Below are 20,356 nucleotides of genomic sequence, written 5' to 3'. Positions count from 1 at the left end.
ATCTCCTTTACCAACTCGGGTAACTCTCAAAACGGCCTTGAAAGTCACTAGAGCCGTATAGACGCATGCTAGGTAACTCTAAAAAAAGGAGGAGCACAAACAAGGTAAAAATATAGTTACAGCTTGTTTCGAGGAAAAGAAGAAAAGATATAAAAAAACGGACGCGCAAGGGAATCACAATGTCGCGCCAACCCCTGATCGAGACGTGATGGTCTGGGTCCCATTTAAGGACCCTAGGGTCCCAGTTGGGAGGAGTCTCCCAAACCACATCCTCCTAGCGACGTCGATAAGCTCCGACGCGTCGCTCTAGAACCTCCTCGTGGGGACGGGTCACCCTCTTTTGAGGGCGAACCGCCTTGTCAGACACGGGTTCTCCTAGAACCTCCTTGGCATCAACAAATGGAGGGGAATCCATGCTATAAATGGATAAAGTTTCTTTATTAGTTTATTTTTCTAAACTAAGCTAATGTACCTATTTTGGACCCATTTTGGCAGCATAACGGCTACCAAAAGGGCAAAACACAATAATTGAATGCCACCCATACTTGGGGGTTACGATACCTGCAATTAAACTCAGTAAATGGGGGCTTCTAACACCCAACAAAGCCATCCTATACCAGTTTTAACTAAGCATTCAAGGGATTATGTTCCGAAAATCTCAAAGAATCAGTCATTCTTAGGCAAATAATAGTAACAATAATACAATTATCGTCTACCAAACAATCTTGAAGTTCGAACATGGCAAAAATAAGCTAAGTGTACACTTCTCGCCAATTTTCGGATTCAAAATTTTCAAAACATTACTTATGAAGATATAATTAATTCTACTACAATAATTACTTCATAATAAAATAGTATAGCCAAAATGAGCAAGCAAAATAATAGGAATCAAACCAAATTCGGAGAAAAGTGCGAAAAACATACTCAAACGAAGAAATGCTCATACGAGGTTCAATACTTAACCATTTTTCATGAAATTTGTTGCAAAACACTCCTTAAACATATCATAATAACATGGAACAAACAATTTCAAGAATAATGGTCTGAATCAAAAACCCACAAATTCAAAAATTGGGGTTTAACGGTTCGAAAAATGCCCAAATTCAGCCAAGAACGAACGAATTTAAACAAAAAAACTTACAGTGCATTATGGCAAATGTGAATTGAGGGCGAGATCTACTTTCTTTGGCTTCAAAAATTGCAAAATCTGAGCTTCTTAGAGACAGAGAGTGAGTGATGAAAATGGCAAATGAAGAAGAAGAAGAGTGCGAAATGAAAATCACGCTCAGCAATTTATTTTTGCTGACTTAAATGTCGCGCCCAACTTTTTCAGTTGCGTACGACAGACCAGCGCAACTCATAATTATGGGCGTTTCTGGCCAGCGCGACCCACTGAGTTGCGCGCAGATACTGGTCACTAAAATGACCGGTATCTAGATTTTGATCCGTTTGATTATTTTCAACGGGTTTTTTGCTCGTTATTAGACGTAATGGCGCGCAAATTATCAAAATCTTTTTAAAATTGATTTGCATTTTGTAGTTTGTTTTCTTCTTTGATAGTTTTTTGCATCATTCTGCATGCACACCGTGTTTTGTGCCTTCCCTAAGCATACGTTTTGAACGTTTTTCGTAAAACTATCTTAAGACATTCCTTAGTGGTGCTTTACGTAAAAGCTCCCATAGAAAGGTTTGTCATTTAATTGTACTTACATTATCCACTGAGTTGCGCGCGGATACTGGTCACTAAAATGACCGGTATCCAGATTTTGATCCGTTTGATTATTTTCAACGTTTTTTTGCTCGTTATTAAACGTAATGGCTCGCAAATTATCAAAATCTTTTCAAAATTGCTTTGCATTTTGTAATTTGTTTTCTTCTTTGATAGTTTTTTGCATCATTCTACATGCATACCGTACTTTGTGTCGTCCCTAAGTATACGTTTTGAACGTTTTTCGTAAACGTGTCTTAAGACGTTCTGTAGTGGTGCTTTATGTAAAAGCTCCCATAGACAGGTGTAGGCGTCGTTTGAAGTGCGCCTACGTTAAAGCATGTGGTGAATATGCTTGGCACTCATAGGAAGTGGGAATTGACATATACGATTAGGGACAAGGAAAGTAGGGAGCCGCCAACAAGTTTTTAAGGAACTTGTAAACCGTTCACGGATCATAAAAGGCAACCACGATAAGGGACAACGATAGGCAACAACGATTGACCCGTGAAGGTTACACCCCATTCATAATCCATGAGATTACTAACTCCATATGGTTCGGAACCATGAAAGGAGGATCGGGGATGATGGTACGAAGTGAGTCATGGAGTCACATTCGCCCGTATTGGCCTCTACTCGATTCTTATATTGAAAAGCATTCCTGTGATCTCAAAGGCATACAAACAATAATTCAATTCGCTCCAAACTATTATTTAACTAAATTGGTTTAATATTAATGCACACATAATTCTAAAATATTTGTGATCACTTCAATTAATAATAAGATTAAAAGGGATCCTAAACCGGTTGTCCAAATTATCTTATTAGGCGTGATTTTCAATTACATATTCCCTTTAAACATGCAATATGGTGATCATAACAATTATAGAACATCATTAATATTAAAACCAATTTAATCACAATTCCAACAACATAAAATCGTTAGAAAAATAATAAAAACAAAAGGAGCATGACTCTTACTTTGATTCTGTTTGTTTGCAACTACAAAATAATAAACGAGTTAGTAACTTCAAGAAAATAAATAAACAGTAATTAAATTAAATTAAATAAGATAAAGTTGATTTTGGGGCCAAACCCTCAAACAGTTCTACCTTTCACGCCTTGGCTTAAGAATTCCCGTGACACGGTGGCAGTCTGCCGTGGCGCGGGAAATTCCAGTCCATTTTCCGTCTAAATTCATTTTTAACCCTAATTTCTTTCGGCTTTTTAAGTGCCGATTGATAATTTCGGGCCTTTTCTGACTTTTATTATTCGGGCTAAAAATACGAAAATAATTAAATAAAAATAAATAAAAGGTTTGGGCCAAAAATAAATAATAAAACAATAAAAAAAAAAGGTTTGGACTTAAAATAAGTTGGGCTGAAATTAAAACTATGCTTTTACCAAACAACAAGACTAATCCATAGACTGTTCAAAAATATGAATTTAATAAAATACGATTTTTTAAGCACTCTCGGGATTAAATACTAAACCCGACCAATAGTGGCGGTGAAAGGTTGTTCATCATCGGGTTTGGTTTTGGGGAGACATTTTTAGGTGTCTACAACAGGTTTGTCATTTTACTATACTGACGTTATAAATGTCCGGCTTTTCTTCTTTTTTCACGTCCATAGCAAAAAGGAAGGCGTCATCATGCAGAGTAAAAATGCAAGGTGTTATCATACAGCGTAAAATTGTATGACGTAGGTGTTGCGTAAAATTTCACTTATTCCCCAGCTTTGCAAAATCTACCTCTCGGAACTAAAAGGTAGAAAATTACTTTACTTTAGGCGTTAGCTCACGAGTCAACAGGCACGCCGAACCATTCAGGAACAGACACTTCTTGATTTGAAGCAAATACAGTAGTTAGTTAGCTTACTAGCTTACCGAACTGTTAAGGTGTCGTCCACCCCTTGTATAAAGAGCGACGAGACGATGTCGCACCTATCTAGTCACGTGCCCCAGTCCTGAGACACGTATACTCGTCTTGTAAACAAAAATGCTGAGAGAGTTGCCGATTTTCTTCTTTCTCACTGGATTTGGATATATGCCTCAATTCCTTAGACATGTATTTCTATCTTGTGGACATCGAGCATTGTGTTTTGACAAGCGAATTGTCAAGAAATTTGTTCCAGCTGCAAAAGCCGAAACGTTTAGGCTGCGAAAGCCAAAAGGTCGCGAAAGCCGAAAGGCTGCGAAAGCCAAAACATTCTTTTATCATCTATTCAAAATTGTTAAAATCAGGCTAAAGTTTCAATGACGTATCGAGGGACTTTAGACCAACGATGACATTATTAGGAGGACATCATACCCTTTTAATCCTTTTTAAATCGATCTCTTCTCATGACATGATATCACCCATAACACCTTTACTTGTAAAAGCGTTCTACAATTGCAAAGGATCAATCTAGCTAGATTCTTCAGCGCGTTAAGACTAGAAAATATTTTTTCTAGCCTTAATAGCTACTTGTTTCAAACACTTAGCGAATCAAAGATCGTTTCGACATCCTTAACATTTCTGAAAGATTCTCTACTCTTTGAGAAATTTGCAGATAAGTCTTGGATTTATTTCCTTGACTACTTTGATCCTCAAATATTCTAGACTCGATCAGAGTGGGGGCTAACTATAGACATCTACTTTTAGCCTCCTATCCCGACTAGAAGTGCAATGACGATAAATAAAACCATCTTCGTGTTGGATCAAAGTGCAGAATACTTATGGATGACTGGCTTAACCGCAAAGACACAAAAAGACTAGTCTAACCCAAAACTAAATACAAATAAGGTCCAATTAACTAAGCCCAATCATAATTAGGCTTAATCCCGTGCTTAAGACCAGATAATGACGGATTCATAGGCGCCTAGATTAAATTTAATGATGCTGCAGAAAAAGTCGCGTGCATTTCAATGAGTTGCGCTCGTCTGGCGCACGCAACACCCAGCGTAACTGCTATTGATGCGCTTGCGGAAGATTCAGAATTCCATAAAAATTTAAAATCGAATCTTACCATAATGCCGCGCGCAAGACATCAAGTTGCGCTGCCTATAGCAGCGCAACTAAATTACTTACGCTGGAATGCCGCGCGCAACCCAACCAGATTCGCGGGACACTTGCTGCGGCAGATTGTTTAAAACCCTAGTTGCACCTATTCCTTATAAATAGGGTCTTAATACGAGGCATAAAGACACATAAATAAACCTAAAACTCTGGCAGAAAATCTTGTGAACTTGTGCTACCAAACCCCTCTTGTCCTAAACACTCACCCGTCTTAATCTTTGTTACTACGGTGGAGGTTCCCAAACAAGAAGGAGTCCATAAGTTTTCTATACGGAGATCTAGCAAAGAGGAGTGGTAAATTCCCGAACACTTAGATAAATCATATTTACTTTTCTTGTGTAAAAGAACCTTAATCAATTAAATAGTGTTGTTTGATCACTTTAAAGGATATTTAATTAATCAATTCCACATAGTATCTTGCGTTAAATAAGATTAGAATTGAATAATTAATTTATTGATTGATCACTTAAGCCAAGGCGAATCTTGTTTATTTTTGCTCCTTTCACGAATTTGAATTAAACAAATAATAACGACTTTGCAATGTAATTCCTACGTGATTATTGCTTGTATATAAAATTAGCTAACTTAGATTTAGGTATCACGTTGCATATATTGTTTGGTATAAATTGTGAAAAAGGAAGAGCTAGTAGAGGCCGCACTTGGGCTAGAATAGCGATTCTCCTCTAAAGGGAACGTTATTTTAGCACCCTCGCTCTTAAACTCATTTATGGTTTATAATGTAGGCCAATTTGGGCATGGGTAAACTTATGATTTGTGTTAATTATCCCATGAACTCTACATGGGAGAAAGGCATTGATGAGTGCCATTTATGGCACTCTTACGCTAGGTTTTCTTCATATTTTTATGCTCGTGTTTAGTCTTTTATATCGTGTTTTTAAGTAATATTGCTTTTAATGATTTTCTTAATATTTTATTCATTTCTAGGCTATTTCTCTCGCTTCTCTATTTCTTTGACTTGTTTTGTAGGTGTATCAAGTTTCCCGGGATTTAATCATCAAGGGGGAGACTCAACCGCATTCAAGGGAGTCATCAGAGCCAAGTTCGAGAAGCCAAGCATGCAAGTCAACCAAAACCAAGCAAGCTCCGCAAGCATGAGTTCTAAGGTGGCGATCCCGATCATCAAGGCAGCGTGCCCGAGCACCTAGCCTTGCTGCCCAAGCTGCCATGCGCGCAGCACACGAGCAGCCACGCTTGCAGAAGCTCAGCCGCGCTCCTTGCAATGCAGCAGCACAGCCTAAGAGGATTAGGTTAGTTTAGGAGTTCCTCTCTCTAGATTAGGAGTAGTTTTAGAGAGAGAAAGTGAAGGATTTCAATGGTGATTGAGAGATTGAAGATACGAGGGTGACAATTGTGTTGAAGATCTTCTCTATTATCAATGAGCATTCTTAAGTCTATCTCACCTTATTGCTTTGTTTAATTTAATGTTTGTTTGATTTGATTTTGATGTTTGATGCTTGATTAGTGTAATTCTTCTTGATATATTTTGAATTCTTGATTTCATTAGTTGTTAGTTGATAGATGATGATTCTTGAATAGGTTTTGGCTAGGAATTGGGTAAAGCTTGTATTATTGATTAATTGTGATTAATTTGGGAATTGTGTTGATTGATTGTTGAGATTAAAGTGATTAATGAAGGTTTGCATGTGTGTAGTTCGATTAGGCCTTGAGAATTATGCTTGATTACATTGTAATTGCTAATGACACGAATAATTTATTTAGGAATTGCAATTATCGATTGGTTTTGATTATGATTCTCTTAGTTTGTTATTCATAGTGAACCCTAGCTTAACAATTAGGAGATAGCTCTTTCATTCCAAATGATTGCTCTTATCATTAGTCCACACAACCTTTGATTGGCATGGTCTTCCCAAGTTGTTGCAATTGACATGATTGCTTGTTGATTCTCGTTCCTAGTGTTTTATTTCCTTGGTTACTTGTTTTGTTAGTTGTTAGTATTCTCTCTTTACCTTCGATTTTGACCTAGCTTAGGCGCATAATTGAAAGTGCTTAAACATTACCGTTCCTTTGGGTTCGACCCTTGACTTGCCTCTATACTCGTATTTAGGTTTTTTAAGCGTTTATAAATTTAGTTTAACCGAGGGAAGATTAGATAACAACCTAGTTTTCCACTCGTCAAAATGGCGTCGTTGCCGGGGAACGGTGTCTTTGTTTGAGTGTTTTTGATTGCTTGAGTCTAGGTCTTTTTATATACTTTTCTTTTAATTGATTTTTGTTTGTTTTGTGAAAAAAAAATGGCATGTCTATCATTTCCTCAATTTGAAAATGAGCTTTTTGTGAATATTTTAATAGACTTGAAGAATTTTTAGACTATAATTGTTGTAGTATTTGGGAGGCTTGTGAGATTTGTTATTTTGGTTTGAATGAGCAAATTATGGATGAAGTTGAAAGCATGCATAATGGTGAATTTAGAGCATTGTCAATTGATGATGCTTAGGATTTTTATGTTTGGTTTGCTAGGGATGTCTATTATAGGGATAATCATGATTCTAATATTGATGTGCAATGTGTTGAATCTTCTAATATTAGCATGAATTCCCATGATTTGTCGCATGATCCCTTAAGTGAACCTAGAACACATTATTTCAACTCTATTTCCCCTTCTGTTCATGATGATGAGGTGCATGCTCAAGATGATACTAATGGTGTGTTTCAATATTCTTCATTATTTACCATGCCTTCTTGTGATGTGCTTCGTTCCCTCAATGATGAATCTCATGTGTTTGATTGTGCCCCCACTCCCCAATGTGATGTATATGCTCATGAGCTTAATGTTGATTCTTCTAATCTTGGTTGCACTTCTTCTTCTTCTTCTCTTGTTGAGCCTCAATCTTCTACATCTTTTAAATCTCTTGTTCATATATTTGAGTCTCAAATTAGGTGCATTGAGCTTGATAATGAGCTAAGGCCTAGTAAGGAGCGTCTTGAAGAGGGAAGGAGAAGAAAAGAAAAGTTAGAAAGCCAATTGTCATCCTTGATGCTTGTTTACGAAAAATCCCAATTTAATGTGTGTGTTGAGGATGATGATGATGATTTTCAGCATCTAAGAGAGTGTGAGGATCCCATTGGTGAGCATATGAGTGATGGTGAAGGAGTTGACAATGAAGAGAGTGTTAATTTAGAAAACCCCAACCCTCCTTCCCATCTTGATGAGTCTCTTATGCATGATTATGATTCTTCTATCCATGAGTATTTGGACTCGATTGAGGTTATGACCAATATGTTCTTTGAGTGTCAAATGAAAACACATAGCCTTTTGAGTGAGTTCATAGAGAATGATTCATGGGTGAGAGATGATTATGAAATGAATTTACATCCATTCATGCATGGCTTTTAGACTTTAGGCTTTAAGGAAGTTGAAAGAGTTGTTGTTCATGGTTGTAGTGAAGGGAATTACGTAGTTCCTCTTGGAAGTTGGATGTTTGAGGGAGATGATGATCATGAGTGTTCTTCTTTTGAGGATTTTATGATTGATTTTCATTCTCAAATTAGTGATTTGAGGCATGGTGGTGAGAAAGAGTTCATTTGTGAGACCATAGCCCCTATTCCCTCCTCTCATGTCCTTTTTTCAAGCAATTTCAACCACATCCCTTACACTCCTATATCACTCCCTTCCTTTGTTGATGATCTTAATGTCCCTCATTTGTCTATTGTTGAGGAAAAGGGTGATGTTGCCACCCAAAAATATTTTAGTGAGGAGGATTTGCCTTTTTCTTTTTCTTACCATTTGTTTATTCCCCCTTCTTCTTCTTCTTCTTATTTTCTTCTTTTTCCTTTTGATCCCTCTTCTTCTTTCTCTTGGCATCTTCCTTCTCACTTGCGTGGAATAATCTTGTTGCACGTTCTAATCCCGTCATTTTTCTACCGTTTGTCATATGAAATGTGTAGTAGTGCATTTGACAAGCTCTTGTGTGCGTTGAATTATTATTTTCTAGCGCGGTCAATCTTAGACCTTAAGCAAGCCTTTCTCGGGAAGTAACTCGTGTTTTATTACTTTCATTTTCTTTTCTTTTTAAGAATATATTTTCTCTCATCGAAATGTTTGTGTGCCTTTTTCTAGGTACATGAATTGATGATATACTTTAATGCATTGGTTTGAATCAATAATCAAGGAAGATTGACTCCTATTTTGCTATCATATAGAAAGCAAGTTTCAATTCTTGGGGAAATTGGCTTTGAAAGGTTGAATTGGGTCATTTGTCGGTATTTACACCCACCTAAATCTGGTAATATCTTTCCTTGCTCTCTCTCTAATGGTTGATGCCTTGTTGGACATGTATTGGTATTGTTGGATTGATCTCTTTGTTTTCCCCTCCAATGGATTATTTGATTTATGATTGAGTGTAATGTCTCATTCAAGCTTGGGAGAGGGTATTCTATCATGTTTGGTGGGATATTGATCCATATATGCTATGCACCTTTTTATATGCTTTCCATGTTCCTTTATTTTGAAAAACTCCAAATAGAATTTTGTTTCTATCAAGGCAAATTTGCAATGTATCCTTGTTTTGTTCTTGCTTTGGACATAATAACATTTGCTCTTGTATAATTAAATGCTTTTCTTCCTAAGTGGTAATGGTGTGCACGGTTTGAGAGTATGCTTGGTTGATTTTATGATAAATCATGATAAGGTAGTTGGTTAGAACTAGTGGGACCATGAAATTGGATTCTACTTGTTTGTGGCATGTTGGTAGTTGCTTCCTATAGTCGAATTTACACCAATAGTGAGTTTTTCCTACATCCATGTGAAGTTCATTATTTTTCAAGCCTTCAACATATATTTTCATGAGCGACATGGATCCTTGACTATTGCGGACCAAATCTAGAATCTTGACTCACAATTCTCAAACTCGAGACCGAGCCATCTAGGGAGGACAAAGGAATCTTTTCGGGGTGGTAATTTTACCTTTCTAGGTTAATTTTCTTTCTTTTTAGTTCATTGGGTTTACATTTTCCTTTTTGCTAACCATTTGAGCCTTTTCCTTTATTTTCAAGCCACATCTTTAGAACTTTGAGCCTTTTGTTTCTTTTTGTTCCATTTTTTGTTTTTGTGAAGCAAATGGTCATGTTTTTGGAGTTTGTGGTATATAAGGTTGGATATTGGTTTTATTTGTAAGCAAGCTTGTCTTTTGTATATATTGTGAATAATGGCAAATGAATGATGGAAAAAGCCGTCGTGGGTTTCTTGGTATTTTTGTTCCAAACCTAGCCTTGCTGCCCAAGCTGCCATGCGCGCAGCACACGAGCAGCCACGCTTGCAGAAGCTCAGCCGCGCTCCTTGCAATGCAGCAGCACAGCCTAAGAGGATTAGGTTAGTTTAGGAGTTCCTCTCTCTAGATTAGGAGTAGTTTTAGAGAGAGAAAGTGAAGGATTTTAATGGTGATTGAGAGATTGAAGATACAACGGTGACAATTGTGTTGAAGATTTTCTCTATTATCAGTGAGCATTCTTAACTCTATCTCACCTTATTGCTTTGTTTAATTTCATGTTTGTTTGATTTGATTTTGATGTTTGATCCTTGATTAGTGTAATTGTTCTTGATATATTGTGAATTCTTGATTTCATTAGTTGTTAGTTGATAGATGATGATTCTTGAATAGTTGTTTGGCTAGGAATTGGGTGAAACTTGTATTATTGATTAATTGTGATTAATTTGGGAATTGTGTTGATTGATTGTTGAGATTAAAGTGATTAATGAAGGTTTGCATGTGTGTAATTCGATTAGGCCTTGAGAATTATGCTAGATTGCATTGTAATTGCTAATGACACGAACAATTGATTTGGGAATTGCAATTATAGATTGGTTTTGATTATGATTCTCTTAGTTTGTAATTCATAGTGAACCCTAGCTTAACAATTAGGAGAAGATCTTTGATTCCAATTGATTGCTCTTATCATTAGTCCTCACAACCTTTGATTGGCATGATCTTCCCATGTTGTTGTAATTGACATGATTACTTGTTGATCCCCGTTCCTAGTGTTTTCTTTCCTTGGTTACTTGTTTTGTTAGTTGTTAGTATTCTCTCTTTACCTTCGATTTCGACCTAGCTTAGGCGTATAATTGAAAGTTCTTGAACATTACCGTTCCTTTAGGTTCACCCTTGACCTTCCTCTTTACTCATATTTAGGTTTTTTAAGTGGTTATAAATTTAGTTTGAGAGAGGGAAGATTAGATAACGACCTAGTTTTCCACTCGTCAGGCATGAACGAGGTTTATGAGTTTTCCCAAAACTCATTGGCGACTCCTACTTGTTTCTTACAAAAAAAGCGAAATAATAGAATCAATTCTAATTCAAGGTCCCCCAAACAGTCTGGAAATCAAATCCCAATACACCCTAGAAAATGTAAACTCCTAGGCTTTTAAAGGGTCATATCCATCTAAGGAGAAGGACCCCTTACGATGGGAACTCCCTCCTTACACTTCCTATGGTTGATTTGACCCCTACAGTGAGTTTTTGCAATATCCATGTGAGGTATACAATTTTTCAAGCCTTTTACAATTACTTGCATGAGTGGCTTGGATCCTTGACTATTATTGACCGAATCTTGAATCTTAACTCATAATTTTCAAACACGAGACCGAACCATATAGGGTGGACAAAGGCATCTTTTCGGGGTGGTAATTTTTCTCTTCTAGAATAATCTTCTTAATTTTTAGTTCTTGGGTTTACATTTGCCTACTTGCTAACTATTTGAGATTTTTCCTTTATTTTCAAGCCACATCTTTAGAACTTTGAGCCTTTTGTTTCTTTTTGTTCCAGTTTTGGAATCTGTGAAGCAAATGATCATGTTCTTGGAGTTTGTGGTATATAAATTTGGATATTGGTTATTCTTTGTAAGAAAGCTTGTGTTTTGCATTTCTTGTGAATAAATGAAAAGGTCGTTCTAAGTTTAAAAAAAAAAAAAAAAAAAAGCAAGGACATTCAAATGCAAAGTTGAAAAGGCCGTCCATAGTTAAAATAGGCGAGGACAATGAATAAAGTGAAAACATGAAATTATGAGAAAAAGCAAAGCTCAATCAAACGCTTTAGCAAAAATAAAAAATTAAAATATGAGAAAATTCAAAAATATTTTGATGTGATTCTTTTCTCCTTTCCAAGCATTGAGGACAATGCTTCCTTTAAGCTTGGGGGAGAAGCGTTTACGCTTTTTGTATATATGATTGTGGATATAGCTTTAAATTAGCTTGGGGGTGTTAGTTTTTTTTTTTTTTTTTTTTTTTTTGGTGATTACTTGGTTATGAGGAGAAGGTTTGATCACCCTTTTGCTTCACTAATTAAGAATACCATCAAATTCTAAATTTTAAGCCTACCCTCACCCTTTTTCCCTTACGTTACAACCATTGGGATAGACCTTTTGACGTAGAGGTTGAGTCACATATCGGGGGAGGGTATTATGAGTTAAAGCCTAAGGAAGGGGATGCAAAGTCAAGACGTCAAGTAGCCTAAAAAATGTTTTTTTTTGCGGCTCCTTCGAAGAGCTATTGACATGCTCACTAGAGGAAGATTTGAGACTACAGGGAGAACGCGGTAAGATCGAATGGGATGAATGTGGATTGTGATAACTAGCTCTCAACGCTTAGCATATTCTATGTTTCAATCAACCTCGGATATCTTAGAACGTGTGTAGACACCCAAATGTGTCTCCCAAAACCAAACCCAGTGATGAATAACTTTCACGTCATCTGATTATCGAACAAAGTGAATGTGTGAAAAGTCTAGTGATGTGGTTGTTTTTATTAAAATATCTCTCTTTCTGTTTTTGAAAATATTTCTTCTTATACTCTTTTTATGAAAGTATCCAGTCCAGTACAGTTTAGTCCATAGTAAGGGTCCAATAATGTTGTAGTTAAATGGGGCTTTAAAAGACCTTTCCAACGTTATATTATAAGCCCAATTTCGATGAATAATGAGGAAGTTATGGCAAAAATACTAAACTGGGCCCATACCGGATTTTACATACGGCCCAATGATCATGTATAGGGTCCAAAGGTTTAATACCATTCCTAAAATAATTAGGATTAATTAAAAGCTTCTATAAGTTTCTAAAAGATCTTAATTATCTTTTTTTTTTTTAAAAGATAAGATCAAAGAATTCGAAATTGAATAAAACTTCTCTTTTTAAGAGTCGTTGTTCTGCGTAAAATGGAATATGTTCAGATATTATTTTTGTGACTCATAATTTTTATCCAAATCTTATATAGTTAGATAGATATTGAAATTATCTTTCCAATGATATATTACTCCCTCCGTCCCGGTTTAGTTGCAACGGTTTGACTGGCGCTGGATTTTATGCAAAGTAATTGACTTGTTTATTATAATGTATGTAAGTTGGTAGTGGGCATTTTTTTTATTATAGCTAGTGGAAGTGGGCCATAACATTTTTTTGTTGGGGGGGGGGGGGGGGGGTGGGGTGTTAATTTTTTATCATTTTTTTTACAAAAGTGAAATAATAGTGGGCCATTGATATTTGAGATAAATATTAAAAAAATAGTGGGACCATGCCTTTTATAGAAATGTTGCAAGTAATTTGGGACGACCTTATAAGGAAAGTGATGCAAGTAATTTGGGACGGAGGGAGTATAATATTAATTCCAAGCTTTTAACGAAAAAGATATGAAAGGAATATGAAACTTTATCCAAAACTAACATATTATATGACTTATTTTAATTTGATCTACAAAATATTTTAATTTGATTCTAGTGAGGTTTGAGAGTAGACTTTAAAAGCTTTCCACAAACATATTATATGACTTATTTGGACTTTTGGATCAAAAGATATGATAAAACCAAAATCTAGAAAACAATTGTCCACGACAGCGTCTGTCGCAATACGACATAACCAATTTTATTCTGATTCGAATTCTTACTCTTTTCTATCGGTTTCGGACTATTTTCTTATAAATAGGGTCCTAGACCTCCATTTTCAAATCACCAAGAATTCTCTAATTCTCTCTCTTAAGCAATAGCTTATTCTTTCTCTCTCTAGCTTTCTAAACTAGCTTTTTCACAAACACCATACCGCACTCATTAGTTCTAGACACACCTTGCAAAGTTCAAAGTTTCCTTTTCCCTAGATGTGAAAGGTTGATTATTTCTGAGGGTTAGTTCCTAAATCTCTATTTAAATTATTTAAACGAAAATTTGTAATTATTAATCCCAACTTTAGGCCATTTACTTAGATTAATCCCAACAACCCATTATTCCTGAATAATCCCAACTTTTGGGGGTATTTATTTTTATAAGGTCCAAATGACTGATTACCTGAAGATAAGGTGAATTTTTTTAAATCGCCACATGTCAAGCTCTAAATGGTCCAAAAAATTGTCAACCGGCGACTTCTTCCACCCCTAACCCTAAACAACCGGCGACTGCTTCCACCACCAACCAGTGACACAACCAACGCTGACGACTTTCCCTTATCCCGAAAATCCCTCCTCACAGAGGCCTAACCCCCTTATCGGAAAATACCTCCTAAACAACCCACTGCGAACCACTAGCCCCCACTTGCCGCTTCCGCTACGAAAATTGAACCCCAACCCACTGGCTACTACAAATTTGCCCAAAAAACCACCATTATTGCTTGGTGCACGCGTCGCATGGTCTTCCAGGTGCGTGAGTCGCGTTGGAGTAGCCAAATCGAAGAAGTGGAAGGGAATGGGGCATTTTACAGGTAGGTGGAAGGGAAGGGAAGGGTTTCGGGGGTGGAAAAGGAAATTTCTTGGCGGGGGAAGGGCAGGGAAGGATTTTAAGTGGGGCTGCAAAGCCTTCAAATGGCCAAAAGTTAATAATTACAAATTTTCCTTTTTCAAATTAATTGTTTGATTTAATATTTTCCTTAAAGTTACTAACGCGTGTAGTTTGTTATTAGAAAGAGATATGAAGTATCCACGTAAGTAATTTAATTATTCTTTTGATATAGAAATCATGCTTTAATTATTTTGATTCCTAGTATCATGTTAGGATGTCTTTATGATTCCTACTGTCATGTTTAGGGTTATAACTAAAATTTCTGATATCATGTATGTTTCTAGTATCATGTTTAGGACGCTTCTTATTTCTTTTATCATTTTAGTATCATGTTAGGGATAAAGTTTTTATCTCTAATATTTAGTGACATGCTAGGATTTCTTATTAATCTTTTCAGTATCATGCCTATGATCTTGCTAATATTATGCTTTGAGATTGAGATTATTAATATGATGATGATGATGATGATTATTATTATTATTATTATTATTATTATTATTATTATTATTATTATTATTATTATTATTATTATTATTATTATTATTATTATTATTATTATTATTATTATTATTATTATTATTATTATTATTATTATTATTATTATTATTATTATGTTGCTTGATATATTATTATTGTTATTACTTGATCACGCCTTTTATGTATGTTTAAAGGGAATTTGTACTTGTAATCACGCTTAATAAGATAATTAATAATCTTGTTTAGGTTAATATGATTATAATTCAAGTGATCGCCAATAATAAATTTGCTTGTGCATTAATATTCAACCAACGTAGATAAACAGGTTTAGGGTTAACCTATTAATTGCATGTTAATCAGAAAGCGCACATGAATATGAGAAGAATAAAGTAAAAGTTTTTTTTAGGGCAAGTTCAATCTCTTTTAGGTTAGATTTGTACCTTCATCCCCAAACATCCAGTCATGGTTCCAGACCTATTGGAGTTGACGATCTCATGGATCGTGAAGGGGTGTTACCTTCACCCTATGAACGGTTTACAAGTTCCTAAAACTTGTTGGTAACTGTTTTACTTTAGCTTCCTTCCCTTTGAACACCACCATGCTTAAGTGTATGGTCACAGTGAGGCTCAAGTGTGGGATGCTTAAAATATTCCCTACAGTTTTTTAGTGACTCCACTGGGGAGGATTTCTATTTTAATTCCTAAAATTTATTTTGGCAATGATTTATAATGAGTGGATGAGACTCAAAAGTTCTAAGTATTTCATGTGCGTAATTTTGATTAACATTATTGGCATAAGCATAAAAAGGTTCTCATTGGAAAGACCATCCGTAATGCGATAAAAACATAGGATTTTTACATGTAGGAAATTTGGGAAATATCTTTCACAACTAAAGTCGAAATAACGCTACGAAGAAACTGAAAAATTCAAGAAAAGAAAGCTGTCGAGGCCTGTAGGAATTAGCGCTGAGAAAACAGCGCCATCGCCGAGCGATGACTGTGTTGCCTGGCGACAGTGGCATCGTCTGGCGACAGACTCTATTTTCTCGCACCGAATTCTTCCAATACCGAGTCAGAAATCTACCTTCTTGTTTCGACTAGTTTTCTATTACTGTTTGCTCGGTTTTACTTCCTGATTGAGTTTTTCCCTTTTTTCTGAAACCCATATGTGTTCTACATATGGCCATAACCCTCTTGGAATTCACGCTCCATCTATCTAATCAAACGCTCCTGACAACGAAGGGTACATCCGAGTTTGTGAATTCACCGAATTGTGGAAGCGAGTTTAACTCGCGGGGTCTCATCTACTCGCGCCAACCCTTCTAAAGGTAAGGCTTTCGCGCGGTGCATCCGGACTCATAACCATGGACCCTCTTTGACTAACCCTTATCCTTGAAATTTAGAGAACTAGAGCCATGGTTAGGTTGCAAACTCATCGCATCATATTGTGACTACTTGACTACTTGTGCATCTCTTACTTGTGCATACTTATTATGTGACTAAGCTAACCATTTGTCTTGACTTGTGTTTGTAATTAAAGTCTTAACCAAATAACCAACGGCTAAAAGACTTTGCTCAATTAATTTGAATCAATAAATATGCCTAAAATCAAGTCATAGTTCCTTTTAGTCAACCCGGATTTTTATTCCCGTGCACTACACAAACTTCAACATGTTTTGGTCATATACGGAGTTCTAGGAAGAGTTACGAGTCGTAGAACCTATGGATCTGTAGCCCCGAGTTTTATCTTTCATTTGGCGTTGGTTTTGTCCAATTCGAATTCGCATATCAAAAGTTATGACTAAAATACTACATCCTGTGCAGTTTAGTGCACATACGTGAAGTCTTAACTTAGTCTTTGTTTGATTCTAGTCACGTAGTCTAGTCCCATGTTCATGACACGAGTCAATGCACGTCACCTACACTCACTAGTTTTAGCACACACTTTGTACATATGTCACCATGGCCATGTCTTAGGTTCATGCATGAGTTGTTTTTCCATCATTTGAGTTGGGGGCCTATTCTATTCCTAATTCTTCCATATATATACATCTATATCATTTTTTCGGACGGGACAAAGTTCAGATTATTGCCAGCAATTTTTCCTTTTTAATAAATGTTCAAAATTTGTTATTGTTCATATATTTTTACTAAATGTTCAAAAGTATAGGCGTGGTGCATTGCGATTGTTCATATTTTTTTTACAAAATGTTCAAAGTTTGCGATGTTTAGATTTTTTTAGTAAATGTTCAAAATTTGCGATTGTTCAGAATTTTTTACTAAATGCTCAAAAGTATAGGCGTAATGCATTGCGATTGTTTAGATTTTTTAACTAAATGTTCAAAATTGGCAATATTCAAATAATTTTACTACATGTTCAAAATTCGCAAGTGTTCAGATTTTTTTTACTAAATGTTCAAAACTATAGGCGTGGTGCACCTATTTCTAGGTGCACCATGGTGCATCTTATAATTTGTGCAGTTTGGGTTGAATTGGGTAAGTTTGAAACGGGTTTAAACAATTTAAAGTAGGTTTCAGTTCAAAACAATTCGGGTCATATTCGGCTTAGGTTGTAATCGGTTCAGGTCATAATCAGTTTGGATTGGACTAAGTCGGTTTGAAAACAGATTTCGGTTCAAAACCGATCGGGTGAAATCGGTACAGCTTGGGTTGTAATCGGTTTGGGCCACAATTAATTTGGGTTGGAATGGGTCTGTTTGAAAACATATTTTTGTTCAAAACAGATAGGGTGAAATCGATACAGGCCATAATCAGTTTAGGTTGAACTGAATCGGTTTGAAAACGGGTTTATCAAGTTCAAATCATATTGAGTTCGAAATCGGGTCAGATCATTATCAAGTATGTTAGCCAGATGATGGTTAGGATTAAATAATCATTATATAATCAAGTTTAGTCCTAAATAAATTAGGTTAATCGAGTAGTGGATTGAAATGAGCCGGGTCATAAATATATTGGGTCATGGGTTGCAAACGACTCGTTCTCAACCGGTTAAGGGTTATAAACGATTTGGTCTCAATGGGTTACAGATTGTAAACGGTTCAGCCACAACTGATTATGGATTGTAAATGGTTTGGTCACAACGAGCAACGGTTTGGAACGATTCATGTTTTATGGATTTTTGCCGAGTTTAAAAGATTTCGATTAAGAATGGGTCTAATTACTATCGAGTTCCGATGTAATCGTTTAGGGTTGTATTTGGTTTTGGGTTGTAATGGTTTGGCTTGATTACGGGTTGGGTCATTAACGGTTTGCACAAATTAAGCTTAGTTCACTTTCGAGTTGGAAAAAATTGGGTCGCGTCGGGTTAGTTTTATAAAGACATGTTTTTAGTTGTTCGATTCCCTTTTGATTCGGTACTGAACAATTGGATTTAACGATTCGGGTTAGAAATTGACCGCTCTAGTTACTCATTCTATTTTATAATAACTGTTTAATTTTACTTGGCACATATATCGATGTAATTTTATAATCAATTATATATTTAATTATCAATTACTATAAATTGTAACAACTAAAAATCAATTATCTATTCGTTGTGACGATTCCAACAAAGTAGCCACAAAACTATATTTTTTGTTATAATATAACAAACATAAATCAAACTAGCGCAAGTAAATAGTGTAGAAATGTAATGGAACACTTAGGCTTCATTTGGTTTGATGAAAATTATGTTTACATGGAAAATGATTACCTTTATTTTCCATTTTCTTGTTTGATTTGTAAAAGGTTGGAAAATAATTTTCCCAATGGTGCATGGAAAATTATATCCATAACGATAGAAAACATTTTCCTTTCCAAAACGCGGGAAGCCACATTTTCATCCCTCTCCTTATCTTCTTTTTACTTTCCTCTCATCCATTCCCCACATTTACACTCCTATTTTAACTGTTTTTGTAAGAAACAAACAAAGGGAAACTATCTTATAATTTTGGCTTTCTTTGTAAATATGTTTTCCATGAAAACTAAAAATTCATTGAACATCAATCCGAACAGGGCCTTGTTAAAAAAAATAAAAATAAAAAATAAAAAAGAAAAGAAAAGAAGAAAAAAGGGGTGCTTTTTTGTTTTTCCCTTCATGTCTTGTTATTGAAATTTGTAAAAGTGTGTATATTCGTGTTTTTTTTACTACCTCCGTTAACTATTATTTGCAACAAAAGGGTATTATTTGTGAGATATAAAATATTCCTTTGTTGCAAATAATAGTTAACGGGGTTAGTATTTATTATGGTTTTTGTTCTCATGTTTGATGTGATCTCTGTCACTTGATTGGCAACATTGTGCTCAACATTGGGTTTTAAATTTTAATCTGAAATTGATTGATCATGTATTATTTCGTAAAAAGTTTTAAAATTACTTCTCCTGGTCCCTAATATTTAGTCGATATGGAATACGCTATTTTTTTTTTTTTTTTTTAATTGAAATGTCTTTTTCACTTTTGCCAACACATAAATTCGATAAACAATATATCTGATTTTCAATAAAATCATATAAACTGTATATGTTATAAATGACAGGGTTTCAAACTATTAACTCATGACTTAAAAAGTTAAAATCACAAATATATTCACCACCCTCTCTTGATTTATTCACTTTTTTTTATATATAAACACCTACTATTACCACCTTCTCTCTTAATTTATCCATTTTTTTCCTCTAGTCACTCATCGATTTACACTCCTTTGTTTTAGTTCTTGTGGCCTGGGAACATTATTGTTACACAGTAACCGCATTAAAAACAGGGTTAGTAGTGTTTAGCCTCTTTGACAAACAAGGTAGGAATAATAGTGCTCCGAATTGGGCCGGATTGGACATTATTGTATCGATCCATTCGATCGTGATGCTATTTGAGTTATGCTTAGAGCAACTCCAATAGTTGTAGTTATAGACTTGATTGGAATTTCAATAATTCCCTAACTACTAACTTGACCATTGAAGCTAGAAAGCTCAATTAACCTGGCTAAACAAATTGCTTAGGAATTAAACTTGCCAAAATAAAATGCTTATTGCTCCAATTTAGGCATTTAGCTCTTTCCATGTATTTTCTATCCAACTACTACTAAGCTAATAGCTAGCCATTGGAGCAAAAATTAGCTTAAATGATAATTAGCTAAAATGATAATTAGCTTAAAAGCTTATGTGACATGACAAGCTGATTGTCGAATTAGCTTGCCATTAGAGTTCCTTTTATTTGTTTAGAGAGCGTTAGTTTTTGTCAATTGCAGTACTATAGCATTGTAAGCAAACCCATAATATTACACCAGTTGAGAGATTTTGAAACTTGAAATTTATATTGATGCTGCTAGAT

The sequence above is a fragment of the Chenopodium album genome, chromosome 2, assembly GCF_948465745.1.
Source record: "Chenopodium album chromosome 2, dcCheAlbu1.1, whole genome shotgun sequence".
NCBI classification, from domain to species: domain Eukaryota; kingdom Viridiplantae; phylum Streptophyta; class Magnoliopsida; order Caryophyllales; family Amaranthaceae; genus Chenopodium; species Chenopodium album.
This window is presented reverse-complemented; position numbering follows the sequence as displayed.